The sequence below is a fragment of the Vespa crabro genome, chromosome 4 (assembly GCF_910589235.1).
Source record: "Vespa crabro chromosome 4, iyVesCrab1.2, whole genome shotgun sequence".
NCBI lineage: Eukaryota > Metazoa > Arthropoda > Insecta > Hymenoptera > Vespidae > Vespa > Vespa crabro.
This window is the reverse complement of record NC_060958.1, coordinates 11,292,300-11,314,243: the sequence shown is the minus strand read 5'-3', so window position 1 is coordinate 11,314,243 and position 21,944 is coordinate 11,292,300. Positions and strand designations below refer to the sequence as shown.

Here is a 21,944-nt window from a genome sequence, read left to right as displayed (position 1 = left end):
TTGGAAAAAAAGGGCTGCACGGACGAGACACCTGCTTAGCCTCGAGGTGAGAGAAGACACTATACTAGTAAAAAGGGAGATCATCCGGATCGAGTCTTATCGACTATGTGGTTAGCTAGCAGCACGTTCAGCAACGATCAAAGTATTTCGTGTACGTTTCGACGACGCGTGAAAGGACTAGAAAAATGGGGAGAAAGGGAGAGAGAGAGAGAGGGAGAGAGAGAGAGGGAGAGGGAGATAGAGAGAGAGAGAGAAAGACAGAGACAAATTTTTTCCCTTCCAGGCATCGAAAGATCACAAGTAGTTATATATGTGTATATATATATATATATATATATGTACATATATATTTCAGAGTCTATTCTCACACACCAAAAATCTTTAAGGTTTGTTACAGTTAGCGCACGTCGTTTGCCGCAAACCTCCCTCTTTTCACTTTAGACTATCTTTTGAGAGACCCAACTCTTTTAGAGAAGCGTCAGTATGTTGGAGATCAAAATAGTACTCCGATAGTCGACGTTAAAGCTACCAACCGTTTTCTCTTTTTCTCTCTTTCTTTCTCTCTCTCTCTCTCTCTCTCTCTCTCTCTCTTTATATCTATCTATCTATCTATCACTTCTTTTTACATAGATATGCCAACCATGAAGGGTCTTGAAAAGATTTTTTTACGAGTCAAATGAAAGAGAACTTCTTTACGCGAAAGGCGTACGATATCTTTCTTTTCTTCTCGCTCGAAAGGAACGGTTAACTTCAGTGATTGATCTCTTTCTCTTTCTCCCTCTTGATTTTCGTTGAAAGATGAAGTGTTAAAAATTTGTAATATCTCATTTATTTTCTAATTTCTAAGTAGAGTATGTCGTAATGGAGATAAAAAAAATCGATCGTCGTCTTTTTGTTTGAACGAATATAAGGGGGGTAGGTTCTCATGAAAAAAAATCAGATAAAGCACGATTTAATTAATTTCGTTACTTATCTGTAAGCGAAGGTGCGCGCACGAATTTTTTTCGACATTTTCTCAGGCCAAGACGTTTCGAAAGATATCGTTTGGAAGATATTAAAAATCCGATAGCACGAAGTTGGTTGGGAAGCACGGACAGCAGCAGCAGGAGCGTAGTAGTAAGGATATCGTTACTTTCCGCTCCTGTAGCGTCTTCAGCTTATCTTTTACTTCATCTAATTAAAATCCTGTAGCGAAATACCTTCCGCACGTAAGCTCGTACTCTCTTTTTCCCCTTTACAAGAAGTACCCTTATTCGAAAATGTTAATAACGAGGTAAGCTGCCGTTGATGCTGTTGCTGTTGGTTCTGCTGCTACTGCTACTCCTGCTGTTTCTGCTCTTTCTGCTGTTTGGTAGAGGGACTTCCGTCGTTAACGTCGCGTAGAAATTTTATCTTGCCCAACGAAGAAACGCCACTGATCTCGATCCAAGATTTCTTCTTTGTGAAGGAGTATACGATGAGTTTGGCTGACCCAAACTGTAACGAGTTATATGAATTTAACGAGCACGATCTTTGAATTAGAAATAAATACGTTGAGAGGATGGATAAAAATTGATAAGGATGTATACTTATAAGTAAAAATTGTTACTCGATTTTATTGGATAGGGAAAATAAGAAAAATATTTTTGAAGAGAGAATAAGATATAGAGAAAAAGTGGGTCGACGTAGGAATGTATTTTAGAGAAGTATTCGTTGGAAAAAAGGAAAAAAGAAAACAACAAAAAAAACAACAAAAAGAGAGATTATCCAGGTCTTTGAATGTACGTACGGTTCATACGAAGGGACGAGGATCAAAGTTCTCTTTTCATCTTGTAACATGTACCGGTTATGTACCAGTCTATAAAGGATAGAGAACGCAGTGCTCGAGGCATCGCGAAAATCATTGAGAAAACGGTTTCTCGTCGTAAAGCAAACATACATACATACGTATATACAATATATATGTAAGAACGTAGTCAGGTAAACGATATAAAGGTGTGCGTAGCTCGTTATCGTCATTACTTATTGCATTAATAGCGAGGAATGGGAATGACGAGAGCGATTTGTCCACAAACGTAGACTCCTTCTTCTCCTCTATGAGTTCGACCTTTTATGTCTGAGTCCAGTATGTCAAGCCCATTAGCTATTGCATGCGACTGTAGTTTGTAGTACATTAGAGAAGAGGGGTATCCTCTGCAAACACTTTCTCTCTCTCTTTCTCTTTCTTTCTCTTTCTTGTTAAGGAATTCGATCCCTTTGCTTGGATATTCTCTTTTCCTTCTAGGTACTTCGTTCATTTTGTCTATATCCTTCCTTATATCTCGAGGTCAAATCGATCAAAAAGATTTTTGACAACTTTTCCTTAGCTAAAAACACTTGGATTATTTATCGATGTAATTTAAAGAGATTGGACATTTGATTTATTTTAGGAACATTAGGAATATAGGTCCAATAAGTGTCTACATTTATTTTGTATATATGAAGTAATATCTCACGATCTCGGTGAAACTTTACACCCCGCTCGTTTATTCTCGTTTTTAGTATAGCATCGGCAAAGGTGACCTCGCTTGTATCCTTCCCGCGTCTCTAGCGATCAACAGGTTATTTATCAAGGCAAAGTCATCGTTCATCGACGTACAACGTACGGATCGGCCTTTATTGTCATACGTCTACCCTTTGCGTATCTAACCGTTACATTTTGTTGGCCTCGTCCATTCGCTCGGATAATATCTCATAATCGTTTTAATTCACACGTCAGTTATTTCAAAATGAAATTTTTTCCTTTAACGAACGCGATTGAAAACGAATGGTATCTCGGTGGTCGTTAAGAAGAAAAAGAAAAAGAAAAAAAATAGGAGAAGAAGAAAAATGATAATATCGAAACGTTAGTAATAGAAATATTACATAATGGAGATAGGTACATAATAGATATAAAATAGTAGGAGGTAAAAAGAGAGAAGAGCTCGTGACAAGGGACGTCGTGGCATCGATCAATGGAACGTTGAACGTAACGAAAGGAAGTATCGGACGAGGGCCGCGCGGAAGGGCAATTGGTAGGACCGGAAGACGATAAACTATGCAGCGGTCACCCTCGTCGAGGAATCCGCTCTATAAATCCACTGACAAAGTAGCGACCTGGCAAATGTCAAGGCGTCTCGATGTCGTCGTCGTTCTAGTCGGTGTTCTGTACTTGTCTTTGTCTATGTCGTCTCTTTCTTACCCTTGTAAAAACGTAGATACCAATATATAGTGTATATACATATATATATATATACACACACAGGGTGACTTGTACGTAAACGAATCTTTAGTTTTAACAAAGAAAAAGAGCAACATTTTCATGAAAAATGTTTTCAGATGTTTTTTTTCTTTTTTGATCATTAATATATATTGATACATTAATATATATTTTTTACATAAGAATAATTCCAAAATGTCTTTTTGATAAAACGCATAACTTCAAGGAGAGACATTAACTTTCAATCATCCCATAGAAACGCCGAGTCACGTTCTCCCAACTTTTTGGAAGATTACAGCTGTCGTCTTTGGTATCACCGCGAACACGTGGACGCAATGATGTTCGAGTGACCGGAAGCGTGCGTGGCATATCGTGCGTGGCATAGCGTGCGTGCCAAGACGGTACGTGCCTGAGGACAGCTGCTAGCTTGATGGCCACACTTCGCGAGAACTCGATACACACTGATTTTTCACGCGTTCCTTAACCGAATTCTCGAAAAATTCTCGCCACGCGTGTCGACCTTTCATGATCATCGGGAGGCAAACCTTAACGACAGTTGTTGCCTGGTGTCTCGACACATTTCGAGTGTGTCTCTATTAGGAGACGAAATAGAATCACTTATCGTTTTTTGAGAGAAAGGAAGAAATATTTCTTCTGATCCGCTCGAGTTTCACCAGCCATCGACTTCCTAAACTTCTTTGTCGCTCGTTTGTATTTATTTTTAGAAACGTTTGAGAAATCTCCGATTATTTACCAAGTCTCTTAAAATGTACTTTTTCCAAACGACATCTTTTTATTATTACTTCTCTTTTTCTTTTTCTCAAAAAAAGAAAAAAAAAAAGGAGAGAAAAAAGAAAATCAATTTCAATCAATTCGTGAAAACACTTTGTTATCATTTTTTAACGTAGTCTTCTAACATTTCTATTGGCAACTTCAAACGACCATTTACAAGATGCGCGACATAGCAAACGAATCCTCGTGGTATTTCCATAACGACGTCTGGGAAATGAGCCGGTGATGATAATTAGCGTTTCTCTTTGCGCAAAAGGTAGGTTGCATAGAGAAAACAGCGACTTTACCTCGCTCCCTTTTCTCCGCGGTCTATAGAGATTGTTCGTATCTTCGTCGTTCTTTGATCCGTTCGCTGCTTTTTAGACCATCCTAACGATATATGATGGAACGCGTTAATTTTTGCTTGCGAATGTTTTTTTTCTATTTTCTCTCTTTTTTTCTCTCTTTCTCTTTTTTTTTTTCGGACGGTCTAATGAACAACGATTTCGTTCGTTGTAAATCTTTATTTTGTGTTATAGTACAAGTAACATTTTAAAGTTAATTATTTATTGAATTAATACGAAATTACAACAACGTTATATGTTCTCTAATTCCTGTAAATTAATTATTTTCGAACTTAATGAATTTTATAAAGAGCTCGCTTGTATATAATGAGATATTATATTTTATTCGTAGACGAGACGATCGAATTTATTAGGATTATCCAAAGTAAATGAGATGTTATATCATCGTATTGCGATGAATGAAAACAATGGTGTATCGGGCAATTATTTCGTATACTCTTTCCTACGTTAAATGAGGTGGGAGGTGGAAAATAAATGTTAAATGGTACTACGTAATGAGGTAAATACTGGATGGAGTTAATGAGATTATATTTTTAGAATGTATATTAATGTTTTCTTTATATTCGAGTTCGCCTTTGTATTTCTACATTGTCAAAAGTTTCATATAGCAACGATATATTGGTGGACGTAGAGCTCGGCAATATTTTCAGTTTCGTCGTTGATCGATCATAACTATTCGAGTCGCTTTTATCGTCACTTAAAAGCTCTCGCAGCGTAAACGTAGAAAGATCGAGCGGTTGCATCAGAGTTTAAAAGGGGAACACAATGCATTTACATTTATTTTCCAAATGCATGCATTGCATTGTATCATGTCGAAGCTTAAATCATATTATGCACAATATTACGATATACAGGGATGTTTATTATTCGCACGAGTATCATTGCTAATCAGCGTCCTCTTCATCAATGCTATTTTAACATCAAAGACTATCTATGCCCTTCTAACGAAGGGTCGGATCATCGTGAATCTCGATTTTCCTCGCGTTTAAAAGGCACTTAGATTTTCCGAAAGGGAAAAGGCCCGACCGAAGATATACGTGTCCCTTTAGAAACCTCGAATTTAGTATATGGTAGGAGAGATATACAAGTCCGTTTATAGTTTGGTTGAAAGGAGGACGGGTGCGAGCGTATGTATAGCATAGAATTACATAGTACGTATCTACATACGTATGGATACACACACACACACACACACACACACACACACACAATATATATATATATATATATATATATATATATATCTGAATACCTATAGTATATTTGTGTAGAGGAAGGAGCAGCAGTTTCCTCCAACCCCTGGACGTATCCGGACATTGGGGGAAAATTAGCGAGCAATAACAATTAGCGTCCGAGCGGCTGACAAACGGCGTACCACAAAGCGACTTTTCGCAGAGCGGGAGGAAACCCCTTGAGGAATGGTGGTGGTCCATCGAGGTCGTTGATGTCGTTCTTGTTTCTCTCTCTCTCTCTCTCTTTCTCTCTCTATCTCTATCTTTCTCTTTCACTTGGTGACCCGTATATAGAGTATCGTGGGCGCGTACAAGAGAGGTGGAAGGATCATTGTCCTGGAAGGCCACAGGAAGCAGCGGGTGGGCGCGAGAAGCCTGTTCGCCTCGTACCGTGCCCTTTTGTACTCGGTTAAATGAAAAGTCATCTCGAATCTATTACTTTCGTGCTTTGCCACCGGGTAGTGTAAATATTTGGGCTTTCGTAAGCGATGCCGCCTAACAGATACACACCAAAGCAGATTCTTCCTTTCTGTCTGTGTCTCTTCCTCTTTCTTTCTTTCTACCATTCTTGCCAATCGATAATTTATGATCCGCAGTGGCTGCGCGCCCTCGCAACAGCTGTTTCGTTGCCTCCCTCCCCCATTCTCCCTTCGTATCTTCCTTCTCTTGACATTTTATTATACAAATCTGTCGTGCGCGCGAGCCCTCGCCATCCAACCAGCCAGCCAGCCAGCCAGCCAGCCAGCCAGCCAGCCAGCCAGCCAGCCAGCCAGCCAGCCAGCCAGCCAGCCAGCCAGCCAGCTTCCCGGTGGGCTCCATCTTTGTGCCCGCGAATAATCGAGTATACTATAAATCGCGTTTTAGTGCGTCGCGCGACGCCGATGGTCCCAGGAATGTCGATGACGACGCTTCTGGAATCCGTGCCACGAATTTCGTTCTTTCGGGGATTTATTTTACGACGTTCTCGGTTCTCTCAGACTATCTCGGCGACTACCTCCTAATTACTCTCCTGGTATTGTATTTGTTTCGAATTCTTCTTACAGGGTGCATTTTTTCTTTCTTTTTTTTCTCTTCTTCTTCTTCTTTTTTTCCTTCCTCTAGGTATTCCGGGTAGATGCCTTTGAGACTTCTTCCTTTCTTTGACTCATTTTTTCCTATAAAAAAAGAAAAAAAAAGAAAAAATATCGTTGGGAGTCGAGGCTTTGTTTTCTCGCCTTATAGAAAAAAAAAAAGAATGTTTTTGCTTCGCAAAATGCAATTATTTTTCTATCTATTCGACTGCCACTCGCACTGCCCTACGTATCAGCGAGCCCTATTCTATGCGTACACACGCTCACGTGTTTACCATTACCAATAGCACGTGAACGAGTAGACACGTCGCTCCCCCGGGGCGATAATCGTCAGATTTCGAAGCGATGGCGCGTAGATCCGGAACTTCTAGCAGTTTTACCCGCCGGACCCTTTTCCGGAACTTCCCTTTTTCCAACGTTCTCACCCTTCTCGACGTCACTTTCGCCGAATCTGATTTTCTCTTCTTTTTCTTCTCTCTTTTTTTCTTTGTTCTTATTTTTTATCTTTCTTTTTTCCATTTTTTATCCTCCGATAAACGATATTCGTATTCTCCGATAAACGGTAACGTATGTACAGTGATAGTTCGTTAAATTTTCTCTTCGTGCGAGATAAAAAATCATAATCGTCGAATTAATTTGACGTAATTATTTACTCGCTTGACAAGGAAGGACGATTGATTATATCAGGAATGAATTCATTATGCGACAATATTTTTAGGATGAAGCGGACGAGAATAACGATCGATGTTGCGAGAAAAATGATCGGGGAATTAGAACGCGGTGAAAGATTAAATAGTCGAAATTTTATTGGGGACGACGAAGCAATTATATCCGTCCTGTGGATTGATAAAACGATTATCATCGATCGAATTTAAAACGTTCCTGTCGTATCCCCATTAAGAGGTGTAGGCAAATTGGTTACGTTTGGGAATTCATTTATTTTTTCTCTTTTTTCTTTTTTCTTTCTTTCAATTGGAAACAATCGTAGCTTTGTATCGACTTCCAATTTCGAGATAATTTCGAGAAGATCATCAAGTTCGTTAAAGTTTCTCTTTGGCGAGGCAAGTAAAAAAGCTATCGTAGGTCTTTTGTGCCGACGGTAGACGAGAAAAATAAATGCTGCCAAATCCAACGGGGAAAATGGGAAATGGCAGGAAGGCTGGTTTCGACGGTCGAGAACCAGTGGAAAAGCGTTGATTGCGCCGATTGTCCGAATAGCTGCTTTCGACGAGTCTTGCTTACGGTAGGCGCGAAGCTTTGTTAACTTTCCTAGGATATTACCCGGTTGTAACCAGTGGTTGTGTTGGTGGTCGAACACATGGTATCGCGTGCCGGACGAATTTTGGTTTTACGGATGATCATGGAAAATGGGGAGTGAGAGAGAGAGAGAGAGAGAAAGGGAGAGAGCCAATTGTCCGGCTCACCCTTCCCTATTAACAGAACGGAGGAGGAGAAGAAGAAGCGTCTATGGGGATTTAATGGCGCATAAATACCGACCGTTTCCGAATGTAACTTTTCTCGCTTCCTTTCTTTCATTCGAAGAATAAAACTTAACCTTTTCGTATACGTAACATTCATACGGTTGCTTCCTTGCACCCTCGTAATCGAGAATCATTAATTGAAATTTCAATTTATTCTACGTAGAACGGAGGCGACGTTTCGCGTTTTATCGTGCAAACTAATAAAAACCGATACGTCGAGGAAACTAATAAAAAGAGGCGTAATGAATGGCGATGATCGTATCGCCGGAAATTAAGAACCAAGGAGTCGGAGGCGTAACCAGTTAATATTATCTCCATCGATTGATTTTCAATATTCTGTTATATTATTAAAGACTCGATTCGCGTTCTTCGAAAGGGAACGCTTTTAGATTTTAATCCAAGCGGAAAAAAGAGATTGGAAGATCGAGTTTAAAGAATGAAAGAGAGAAAAAGAGAGAGAGAGAGAGAGAGAGGGTGGTTCGAAAGTAATATTAAAGAACCGTTGGCCAATCAGCGATCACGAATGAATATCATCCTCATGGAAATTTGGCTTTCGAATGAAAGATTCGTAGGCGGTGCGGAATAGTTCGTAGACAAACAATAGAAACAAAGGATGGTCGAGCGTTTGGTCGATTGTACACAGGTCTCTGCAGCATAGACCATTCTTGAGTACACAACGACTACAAGGTTTTTCAAATAAAAAAACTCTTCGTCATATCGTCGAGCTGAGCGTGTGCGTGTGCGTATGCGTGTGTGTACTTTGAGATGTTAAAATCGTTCCGTGGCAGAAGGCAAATATTTGATTGGAAAAGTAAATCTTCTCGACACTGTGACAAGAGAGAGAGAGAGAGAGAGAGAGAGATTTTCAAACAAACATATATTCATGTCAAGTTGGTAATATCGTAAAACATTGTTTAAATGAAAGATATGCGTGCGATTCCACCTATACGTATGATATTTCTTTTTATGCTAGTAATAAAAAATGATAAAGGAAAACAGGATCAGAAAAATTTTCTAAGCCTATCGCGTAGCCTCGTAGAACCCGAACCTGATAAAGGAACGGATTTATCGTGGTTTTTCCATTGGTGTCTTAAGCCGCCAAAAACTGGTATGTTTATCTACCATATTATATGAAGTCAATGGCATTTTACGAGAACAAAATCTTCTTTATATGGATTTCTTTGGACAGCAAAGTCAGGGAGAGAAGGAAGGAGCTTTAGAAAATTTTGCGATTTGATCCAGCTTTAGAATCTTTATTTTATTTATTTATTTATTTTTTATTTCTTCTTTTTTTCCTTGTTTTTCTTTTTTCTTTTTTTTCTTTTTTTTTTTTTCTTCTTCTTTTCGCTAAAGACAAGAAGACAAGGAGGGAAAGAGAAAGAACAACACGAGCATTCGTCGGAGCGCATTGATTTTCTATATTTCGCCGTCATTGTGGTAGGACTTTGTCCTCGAACTTCGGAGTCGAGGTTTACGCAGGTAAAGTTGTGGGAGAAAGGAAAGGGCCCGAGCCAGTACTTTCCTGTTGTTGCAGCTGCTCGCTTGAATTTTCGTGAGAAAACAAAGTTCGTAGGAAAGTATAACGCCCACGGCTAAGTCGAAACAATTTCGAAACGAGAAGAACGAAGTCTCATCTTATGGCGAGCGCCGAAATTTCAAAGGCGATTCATATTCCAGGAAAGTAGTTATTTGTAACGTTAACAACGTTTTAACGTTGCTTTTGTTCTCACGGGAGATATGGAGTAGATTAAAAGAAAAGAAAAGAAAAAGAAAAAGAGAAAAGAAAAAAGAAAAAAAAAAGAAAAAAAAAAAGAAAAAAAAAGAAAAAGAGGAAGAGTAAAAAGTAGATGTAAAAAAACGTGGGCGACACGCGTGCTCCGAAATTTATCCGTTCGCGTTTATAAAGGTAAAAGGGGGAGAAAAAAAGTGTAGTGAAAAATCGAAACTCGCTAGTTTATTTTCCATGCCGGCGCTTCCGATCGTTCGGCTTCGAATTCCTGTTGGAAACGTTTAAACGAATCCATCATTTCGTTCACCATTTTTCCTATCCGCCAGCTCTCCTCTCTCTCTCTCTCTCTCTCTCTCTCTTTCTCTTGCTTTTCTCGATTCATTGCGATTGATAAAAACGAAAAAGCGACATCGATCGTTCGTTGATTTATCGAACAATATCTTGATCCCACGCGAGTATGTATTTATATACGTAACCTGTTCGTCTATACATATATCGAACCGATCGATATTTTCTCTTGGGTAGTCGCAATAAGCGGGTGTTATCGATTCATCGGTATATTTAGATTTTTCAACGTACCAGGGACATTTTCATCGGGTAGGCAAAACGAAAGTAACATCGGTGCCACCTGCCTGGTTGGTTATCATTCTCATTCTGTTGCACCTGAACGATTCGAGCGTAATCGATGCTCGATGCTCTTCGACTCTTCTCGCATGTAACGCGAGATTCACTCTGTGTTCTTCTCTCAACCTATGTCGTCGGGCAGCCTGTTGGATACATCCTGAAGGCTGAATTTAAACGAGCGAGACAGATAGTGAAGAAGAAAAAAAAGAAAGAAAGAGAAAGAAGGGAGGAAGAAGAGAGAAAAGAGAAGAAGAAGAAGAAGAAGAAGAGTCGACGAGGAGAATGGCAGCTGCGGGCACCGACGTGTAGAAAGTCTAAAATGACTCGTATACATATTTGTTGGTCATTTGTTCGAAGGAAACAGGCACCGGCGCTTTCGTTGGCATTCTCAGGAAACGAATTTCTCAAATATTATTTCAGGAGGAGCCTTTTCTTGCTCTTCTTTTCTCTCTCTCTCTCTCTCTCTCTCGTTTCAAAAACGTCCAGAACGTTGTCCTCCTGGTGTTGGAATTTTCCCGGAGATCCCTAACCGACTTTTCTTTCCTTCCTCCTCCTCCTCGTCTTTTTCTTTTTATTCTTCTCTTCCGACATGACACGTAGTCTATTCGCGTGTTTGAGGATGATATTAGCCCTTTGCGGTAGGACGTGCTTCACGGATCCGTTAGCTCCGGACTCGCTCGGAGTTAATTTCACTCGTGTATCTCTGTCTCGTTCTACTCGAGACGTTTGATATTACTCTCCCTTCTCGTTTCTCTCTTGCGGCGGTCGGTCTATCATTTCTTTTTAACATTTTTATTATAGACGATATCGATTGCTATCTTCGTTATTACATTGTGTTTGTTCTAAGGAAATATCAAACTAAGGATTTTATCAAAGGTTATTTCGAAAGAATAAAAAGGAAATCTCGACGCAAAGAGAGAAGGAGGAACAACGGCAGCCGTAAATTCATCCTTTTTTGAATTTCTTTAGTAGATTTACGCTAACTAATGCGCTTTGTATACATCGTCGGTGAACGAGCAACGAAGAAAAGTGCAGCAGGTTGTTTAAAGAAAAGAGAAAAAGTATAAGCTACCCAGTATTTGCGTGTGCACCATTAAAATCTTAATCTTCGTTAAGCGTTGTAGTGAAAAAAAGTAGCTTCCATCTAAAAAGCAGCCCTTTCATCGTCTCGCATAAATTTTAACGGAGAACTCTTTGAATCGTTATTACTATCGCGTATAGAAGTTAAATAACTTTTCTTTCCCTCATTGTCCCACGATCATTGTTCCTTAAATAATCCTTAAATAAAAATACCTAACCAATGAAAGGAGAAGAGACGAAGAGAAAAGTTTTAGTCCTTTTCCACCCTCTTCTCTTCTCTTCCCTATTCTATAAAAAAAACGACCGTACTAGTATCAAATTTGTTTTCCAAACGATAGAAGGTATCCAATTTTTACGGAATTCTAGAGGAAAATGGAAGAAGGTCTTTTTTTCTCCCGATGGTAACAAATTTTCTTTCGTGCCGCGCGAATTGCCTATATCGTGAAAGAGTCAATAAGCTAGGGGAACCAAGGAGGAAGATAGAAAGAGAGGTGTAGCGTAGGCGTGAGCTTTCGAGTGTGTATGTATAAGAAAAATGTAGGCTCACTTTTAGTAAAAGGGAAAGGTTTGGACTTGAATTTCTTCTTCCTCCTCTTTCTTTGAATCTTTATAGCTAAGAAAAGACAAGGGTTCGAGCCGAAACTCGAGATGTCGTCAAGCTGACCTTTTTACTTTCGAGCAGATGGCTCGATCATCATCGGTATGCCTATAATGCGGAACACGCTCGATGATTTTCAAGAGTAATATTTTCTTCTTGTAATTAACACCGAAAGTAAGCGCTTGCGATTGCCATATGACGTTGGCAGCAAGCGACAAACACAGATATGATAAATTCTTCTTTAAGACGCGATGCTCGAGCCACGTGCCTTTTTAAACTTCGTTGAAAATTCTCGCCCCAACGAGGCGTACCTTTATTGCTCGAAAGTCAAAGATCTTATAGACACACCGGTCCCTTATAAATCCATCGTTATTTGGGTCAGCGATAAGTATCCACGTGTGGTTTCTCCTCTTTTCTTTTTCCATCTCTCTTTTTCTTAAGCTCGAGTTTAGCCTGGAAGGCATTCTAGAGCGATAAGAAATTTAGAGAAGAAACTTTCGTGAAAGACAAAAGAAAAGAAAGAGAGCAGCGTGGAAGAAACGCGTTATCCCGCGCGTCACCGCTTTAGGCGCGCGCCATAAAAGATTAATATACGCTAGAGAACGAGAAAGAGAGAGAGAGAGAGAGAGAGAGAGAGATATGAAGAAAGCGCTGAGAGTCAGAAAGATAGAGAAAAATATTGCTAACGAAGTTTAGTCGTTGAATATTTAGGAACTCGCGTTGCGTAAAAAGTAGAGTGAAAGAGAAAGAGAAAGAAAAAGGAGATAGGATAAACTGAGTCATTTGTATGCGAATTTTAGTATCGTTCTTTTTTAATTTCGTAACACTGGTAGATGTTTCGCGGTAACCGCGTTTATTTCATGAAAACCCGAGGTCTTAAAGAGCTCGGAGCAAGAGAAATCGATCTTGGCTTATCCGTGGAAAGGCAGATATCGCCCTCCTTCCTTCACCTCCTCCTTCACCTCTTTAACGTTTCCGTCTCGTTACCTCGGTAGTAACGAGAGACGAGGATACTCACTCGTGCGGTTCTCTGCACGGAATACCATCGGTAGTTTGTATAGTAGTAGCCCTACTTCCTTGCGTACCCTATCGATCCCCCTTTATTCCTCCCATCCTTCCTAGGGACTCCTAGTCACGACATCGCCAGGAGGCACGGCCGGAACTTTACAGTTGAGCGCGGGAGGGGTGATGTTTAATTCAAGTCCAAGCACAATGCTTCCTCAAGAAGCCTTTTCTCTCTCTCTCTCTCTCTCTCTCTCTCTCTCTCTCTCTTACTCTCCTCATATAAATTATTCCGCGATCTCGCATTCAAAGTCACTCTTTCACCCTTTCCGTTGTACCACCCCACCACCATCAATATCACCAGTACCATTACCTCTTCTTCCAACTAGCAACGACTCCTTTTTAAGCAACCGTCCAGCAGAGTTAGCTTTCGCTTCGAAGGAATGCGCCGAAAGGAACGACTGCGTAAAAATCTACGCACCTTTTCGCTTAAGCGAGGACCGCTCGCCTACCTTCCTTCGTCTTCCCCACGATGAAAAGCTTTGCTGGACCGGCTCTTTCGAGACTCATAGACGGGCTTCAAATATTGAAGCCCGCGAATCTCAACGCGAAAGGAAAGATTCTTTTTCTTTCCTTTACCTTTTTCTTTTATTTTCCTTTCTATTCTTTCTTTTTTCTTTTTTTTTTTTCTTTTTTTTTCTTCAGTCGCTTTGCTTAGCCAGTGCTCCGTTTTCACCTCAACTTCTCTTTGTAATTTATAGGAGCTCGAAGTTTGCCCCTTTCCCAGACGCTGGGTTTCTATTTTTCTCGGTAAGACGAAGGCGTTGAGAAAATATTTTTCTTTCGGAGGGCTAGCCGAAAAGATTCAAAAGAAGTTTAGAGTTACGACGATCGATTAATTCGTTGTTAATCTTTAATCGTCATATTTGGTTTTATGTTGTTTTCCGTTATTGGTGTTCTCTCTCTCTCTCTCTCTCTCTTTTTTTCACAGAAATATCCTTTTTTTTTTAGATTTCACTTCATTTCTTTGTTTCTTGTTACGATTGAGATATATAACGATACGGTTAGCCGATAACAAATACCTCGATGAAAGCGAGAACGGTCGTAATTGATTTAGATACTGCGACGTCTTACTTCGTCGCGTCTGGTGCTACACACACGTAGAAACAGACACAGAGGTATACACGTGGCACGCGTGCAGAGGTAGCATAGGATGTAATAAATCGTAGACGCGAGTCGATGCATCAACGTAACACCGTTCCTTCTTCCGCCGCGAAAGTGATCGAGTCGAGAAGCGGTTTTCACTGTATCCTCACGCTCAAGTGAATACATTAAACGTAAGGAATATACAAATGGCTATGTGTGTCTCATCGAATGTAAGAATATTTTTTGGCTCGATTGACGACGTTACAACGATCGAAAGATATGTTCCTTCGGGTCCCAAGAGTACATGTGCGCGTTTTCCGTCCTTGGAGGATTCCATCTTTGGTGTCTACCGAGATCGTAGCACAGGAGACTTTTTGCCCCGATGCCGATCAATCTCGAGAAAATACGGACAGTTATCCAGCGGACTCTTGCGTTCTTGCGAAGACGAAGGAAAGAGAAGTGGAAAGGACGAAGAAATCCTCTCGGTCGGCGCGCTTGACTGGACATTAGTCGCGAAAGCATGTCGTATCGGAACTCTTGGGGAGATAAGACACGTCCGATTTAAGTTCGCGAAAAAGGAATGCTCTCTCGAGCGACGCTGCGATTAAAGGTCAGCTGTAGAGACGAGAGAGAGAGAGAGAGAGAGAGTGAGAGGAAAAAAGAGAGAAAAAGATAGGTGGACAAGGCAAAACGCGGATTGGGATCGTGCCGAGGTTGGTACTCTTGGGAGGAGGACCTAGAATCTTTTGGGACTGTCGACCGATTTAATTGGCTTTCTCGGAGGAAGGGACTGGCAACTCGTGGCAACCGCAACGAGTCTTGATTCTTCTCCGAGACAAGTCCAATAAATCCTCTCTCTCTCTCCCGAGTCTGGCGCGCGTCTTTTCTCTGGTACGCGATGGTGACAAACTAAAACCGAGTCTCTCCTTCCTCTTCTTTCTCCTCCTCTTTCTACTCCTTCATCTCCATCTCTGTCTCCTACTCCTCTTCTTCGTCCGGTTCCTCTCTTCTTACTTATCTGATCTCGCGGCGGAGGATACACAAGAAACACAAACCGCGCAAGGAGGAGGAGGAGGAGGTGTAGAGTAGATGCCACGTAGTGATAGAGTTCGTTCGGTTGGATAAGGAGAGGCGAGGTGGTCCGGAAAACGGGGATAGATGGACGAGCTGAGAGCGAATAGAGGGAGAGAGAGAGAGAGAGAGAGAGAGAGAGAGAGAGAAGACACCGGCTCGGACTCCTTTCTCTGGTAGCGCTGATGTCCTCGCATTAAGAACTCGTTCTCTTATCGGCGATGATTTATAGAGGCGTTCAATTTTTAGGCTCCTCGTCGAAAGGGAATCACCGAAATAAATATGGCCACTGCGCGTTAAACCGATCCTTTCGGACAGGGTTCGCGCAAAGGCCGGACAGATGTTTTCACGGATCTTCTTCTTTTTCTTCTTCTTAGTTGTCATCGTCGTCATCGTCGTCGTCGTCGTAGAATAGTAGAGCCCAAATGCCGGGCAAAGGGTTCCTTCTTTTTTTCTTTATCTGTTCGAATTTCCACCGCCCTCGCTGACAGAGAAAAAGAAAGAAAGAGAGACGCCCTTGAATTTATCGCGTCCTCGTGTTTTCCATTCGGCTTGTGGTGGATTAAACGAGTAACAGCCTCGCTCATGGGCCAAAGCAAAAAGCTTTTTCCTTCTTCATCTCCACCTCTTTCTCCTTCATCTCTTCGCCTTCTCGTTTAACGGACGAACGAACGCGTTTTCATTCGAGCTCGTAGCACTTTCTTCTTCATGGCTTTACGCATCTCTGTCGAGAGACATTCTCTTTCTCATTTTATCTCGTTTTATCTCGTAAAGGTACCACTTCCGTCTATCTCTAATTGCAAATGCTTACTTGTCAGGCCGCTTTAACGTTACCCACGCTTTCTTCGTGAGTTTCTTCGTGAGTTTCTTTCGCGAATACCCAATCGCAAAGACTATGGAGAGATACTAAGCTCTCTTCACTTTTTCTCCTTGTTCTTGCGTTATGCCCGTAGTAGACTCAGGCTTTTGGAAAGCTCCGATGGTCGAGAGTAATAACAGAAAGACGCGGATAACTGCGTCTTTCTCGTGGTTTTATAAACAAATTTGCGACAAAGATAAAGAAAAAGACAAAGTTAATTTATTGACTCGCCGTCGACGTTGACAAGGCAAAATCGTTTGCAAGTATTTATCGGCACGATTATTCGAGATCGCGTTTGGTAGTCTCAAAGATTTAATGTAATCGGCGTCTCTCGAGTACGACCGGTTGTGTTTCGCCGATAAAAGTCTTTTTCGCTTGTTTCTACTCTTTCTCTCTTTCTTTCTTTTTCGTTATCTCTCCCATTTCTTTTATCTTTTCGCAAGAGAAGATAAGGGCGAAGCTTGTTTCATCGAAACCGCTGAGTCGACTGAGAATCACTGGTTCCTTTCGGTCGCATCAAGTGGAATGTATTCATCCATCGAGTTAACGCACGCTCAATTTGTCCGGGCCTTGTCAGCCACGCTGGAAAAGGATACCTTAATAAATTGTTGCCATGTTCTCGGACGGGTTGATTTCTTTCTTGCTTTCTTTCTTGCTTTCTTTCTTGCTTTCTTTCTTCCTTTCTTTCCCCCGCCCCCCACCCCCTCAGCCCTACCCCCACTCCTCTTCTTCTTTTTATTTTGCTTTACCTTTAAAACTCGGATGAACCCGCGACCGGTATGACGTGAACTTGCTTCTCGACTTTTTCAAGTAGGTAGAACAGAACAGAACAGATATGTATGTATCTACGTAGGTATAGCTATAAGAAAAAACTGTTGGTACTTCATGCCGTTGACAATAATCGTACATGTCGATGTTATAAGCTGCCTCTTTAATGAACATTATTTTTAAAGGACCTAGGAAAAGTATTTTATATTGCAAATAGCGAAATTTCATCCCTTCTATCGAGACGTTATTAGAACTGCAAAGGTACTTGGCCAGCAACGCAAAGAAACACTGAGAAAATAGCCTTGCGGCATAGACGTCTGCGAAGACAATGACGTCTCATCATTATGTAATCGTCGGGTCTGCTACGATTCTGCGAGCTACTACATTTGATATTACTCGTTTAACAATGTCTGGACCACCGAACATTCCTATTCTCGTAGTAGCTACTACTTACTTTGCTCTTATCATCGAAACGAATTATTGTACCTTCGAATAGAGAATGGTATAGTACGGTATTCCGGTGAACGATCAAGAGCTATCTTCGATCGAAAGAAATACTACTCCATGGAATTATTGACGTTTCTTCTTACAAAATTGCTTTCTATAACTTTAATAGCGTTCAAAGTACGATTATCGTTCTCTCTCTCTCTCTCTCTCTCTCTCTCTCCCTCCCTCCCTTTCTCTCTGACTTCCTTTCTCCTTCTTTTTCTCTCGAGTTCTTCTTTATTAAAAAGACATTATATTCCATTGCCAGGAGATCCGTGAAATTCTTGTGTAATTTATGAGTGAGGGAGAGAGAGAGAGAGAGAGAGAGAGAAAAGAATGATCTTTGCTCGCAAAATAGATACATTTTAGGTACAAAGACGATCGATTTTCGTCATTGAAAAGATCAAAGAGTCATTGAAGGAATCGTTTTCGAAGACAGAAGATAAACCGATAGAAAAGAAGATTCCTATTACTTAAATTAAAAAATTCATTGGTATATTGAATTTAATCGTATCAATATCGTGATCGAGCTATCAGTTTGTTAGCCTTTTCTCTCTCTCTCTCTCTCTCTCTCCTTTCAGCGAAGGAAAAATACATCTAATAAGATCCGAACTGGCCAGAGCCGGGTAAAGGCCGGGCAGAATCAATTTCATTTTTCAATTTCATCTTGGTCAGGTGGGGGGAGTGGAAGGGAGGATTCTACGTAAAGGTGGGATAGAAGGAGTAAGAGGGAAAAAAGTACGAAGAAGAGAGAGGAAGAGGAAGGAAAAGCCAGGCAGCTGATGGGAAAAGGAAACGTAGCCATTTTGCGTCGTTGTACGCGGCTATATAGCACTGTAGTAAGGAGGATCAGGAGCTTTGCTCTATGATTACGTGCGCTAGTTCGAGCCGGACAGACAATAACGCGGCATGGGGCTTGACCTAACCCAAATAACTTCATCTTAACCAGTAATACCAAGCGCGATAGATGGAAAAGGAGAGAGACAGAGTGGCAATTCTTCGAGGGAGATCTACCGGTGTTCTCTACTACACGTTGAAAATGAGATTTTCATCCGGCATAGAATCTAATGCTTCTTTTATTTTTCGAGTCACTCCATCTCCTTGGTAGATTCTTTTTCTTTTTTCCCCTTCCCCCCTCCCTCCCTCCTTCGATTCTTTTATTCAAAGGCGTATTCTTTGAAAATGCAAATGACGTTAAGTGGTCGAGCCAGTGCGGGGTGACCTTGCGTCTTCTAGCGTCTTTCTGTCTGGCCTGCTTTTTCAATGACCCTACGAAGAAGGGATGCATCGTATTCGCATCACGGAGTATCCCTCTGAATACATTCTCTCGTTCCTCTTCTATGGGTTCGTTTGTGCACGAATGTGTACGTTAAAATCTGTCTGAGTGTGAGCACAAGTCCTTGTATGTACATACGTAGGTGGGTACGTGGGTCAAGAATCATTGGCATTACGAACGTCTTTGATAGCACCGGGATTCTTAATGGGATGCTGCTGTTGCTGCCGCTGATGATGATGATGATGAGAGAGAGAGAGAGAAAGAAAAGGAGAAAAGAGTAATACTTTACGGTAATAATTGCGACTTCCTTTTGATATCCCTTTCACCGATTTCTTTTCATTCGAAAGGTAACGGCATAGCATCGTTTAACGAAAGTCCAGGTCAGAATTTTCAAATGAAATAAATCTCTTGAGAAAATTCCTTTTAATTTGATCCATACGAATGAGAATCTGCAACGTCCAATATACAATTTCTTTTTACAAATTTAAATGAGAAAACTCGTAATATAAAACGATTAATCGCAAGGATGTCGTACGAATGACGACAACGACGACGACAACGACGACGACGACGACGACGACGACGACGACGACGACGATAGGGATCGAATCTAAACATCGAAACGATCGTAGTAGTCGCTGTCGTCATCTTGTCTCCTGCCATACGATTTCGAAGAAGGTTCAAGAATTTTGTTGAAACATTGACAGGGGAGTAGTTGTCGTAAAAATTTACGGTCCTCCAACGGAGGTAAGGCGAAAGCCTTATCTTTACTTTCACACCCCAAATGACCGACTCGAATCAGCCCCTTCCCCGTCGTTGTCGGGAGACTTCACAAGTATCTCTCTCTCTCTCTCTCTCTCTCTCTCTCTCTCTCTCTCGTTTACGCTCGTTTACGTTTCTTCCTCTTGGTTTCTCCTTCAACGACGAGTCACAAGTAAAGGATATCTATAGCTTAGCCTCATCTCTCGTTTCTTCTCTTTTCTTTTTTCCCTTCCCATTCTAACTTTACCCTCCTCTCTTCCCTTTCATTTCGCGGATCTCCATCTCATTTTTTTCGTCACCTCAACGAGGGTTCCCTCTCTCTTAAGACTTAAACCGTTACGAGCCAAGCCAAGGAGTCTTTCTGGAATTCTGGAATCTCCTTGGTCTTTCTCCGGAACGCCGAGAATATGTCTGGGGTATGGAGGAGCAGCTACGTTTATTAGGCGGCTAAAGGATCCCTCGTGGACTTGCTACGAGGTGACAACTTAAAAGAAAGAGAGAGACGAGAGAGAGAAAGAGGGAATCGCATTTGTCGAATTATGTTCGCTCGTATGGTAAGTATCATTAATTACGCAGGAATTTCTTCGATAGAATTTTTTCCCCTGTTATAATTGAATCGATGATAAACCGATAAACATTACGTCTTCTTTCTTTCTATTTCGTATTTCTTAAAATAGCAACCAAGATTGAAAAGGTTATTTTCGATCGTAAGATCTTATAAAGATATCGATCCAATAAAGGTTTTAATTCATGGAGAAAGAGTTTTAATTACGTATCCTTACGTAAAAATATCATTTTGTTTATATTATCTCAATCTTATAACGAATTAGAATTATCAGATTCAAATTTTTTATGCGTCGTTCACATGTAAAGGTTAAAAAGCCAATGAATTATCGTTGAATCTATAAAACAGAATCTATTAACCACTCAAAATTTATTTAGCGAGTAATCAGATGGCGCTTCGATCGATCCTTCGTCGCATTAGCCGATTTGCAAAACTTTTTAACAGTTCGAAATCTAAATCGAAGGAGGTCGCGTCGCTAACGATGTTATTAAATAAATCTCATTATCTTTTTCGTTATTTTTGTACGTTTTTTAATATTTTCGAAATGACAAATTATTAAATTGTCGTAAAGGTTAATGATTACGATTAAAATCAAACGATTATTATCTTTTATAGGTTGGAGAATGAGAGGTGTAAAAATTCACATCGATCATCCATCTTGTTTCTTCCCACGAGGGGAAAAAAAAATGACGAGGCCGATGATCCTCGATGTTGGAAGAAAATATTTTTTCAAGATTTCCAGAGGGAGAGATGAAAGGTTGCCGCATCACAGTCCTTAATCGCTCAGGTATAATACGCATTCGTATCTCGATTTTCGAGCTTTAACATGACCTTCGAAGGTTTACTCGTTCGTTAGAAGATATTCTTTGCGATATCGAAGCTGAAATGAGAAATTCGGAAAATAAAAAAACGAAATGCCTTTTGTGAAGGTTTAAGATTTTTATCTCTCGAGGACAAACGTTTTTTCGTTTTTCCAATCTATTCTCTTATCTCTCGTCCTTGTTTTCTTTACACCAGTATAGTATTACTTTAGATATTCGAATAATAGGAGATAGGTATAAAGATAGAAAGAAAGCCTATATATATGTGTGTGTATATAAATATATATATATATATATATATACACACAAACACACACACACACACACATATATTCGTTCGTTATCCATTATATAACGAATTTTCAACCGTTAGACGGAGATGTACGATGTCTTCCGAATTAGCACGATTTGCTCAGTGACCGTTATGACGTCTAATAATCACGCGAACGTTATATAGTGCACGATAATATCCATATATAAAAATTACAGACGAAGTTTTTCGTTGGAAAATATATTAATTATTAATTACTAAGTGATATATAACAAAGAGAGAGAGAGGAGAGTCAAGTATACTCTACGATCAAGTACTTCTCTCTTTTTCGTTATATGTATTTCGTTAATTAATTAATTCTACGAATTTTACTAATTCTCTCCAACATATTCAGCGGTTTTCAACGCATTTATTAAACGTATGTATTTATATCATTTAATTAGAATAAGATTCACCGATATATTAAATAATTTATATCGGTTTTAATTGAGGGAATAATTAAATATTAAACTAATCAATGTTATTTTAATAATATCGAAGGTAATTATCGACTATATCGAAATATAGGAGATGCAGTTCGATGCGATATTATCGATCCGGATAATGAGTCGATAATAACGGAAACCGACTAGGACATTTATCCTATGTATCACTATACTTTTACATCGTATACATATATATATATATACACACACAACACATACATACACACACATATAAAATATATGTAGATACAGATACATTATATAT

General features: G+C 40.2%; 1 long non-coding RNA gene across 1 annotated transcript in view; it reads left to right on the top strand.

The window, feature by feature from the left end:
- LOC124423491 overlaps positions 1-21,944 on the top strand; it is a 64,394-nt gene that overhangs the window by 9,030 nt on the left and 33,420 nt on the right. Inside the window, exon 2 of the long non-coding RNA XR_006942098.1 lies at positions 20,718-20,889. This is a non-coding gene — a long non-coding RNA (uncharacterized LOC124423491). The remainder of the gene's footprint in view (positions 1-20,717; positions 20,890-21,944) is intronic.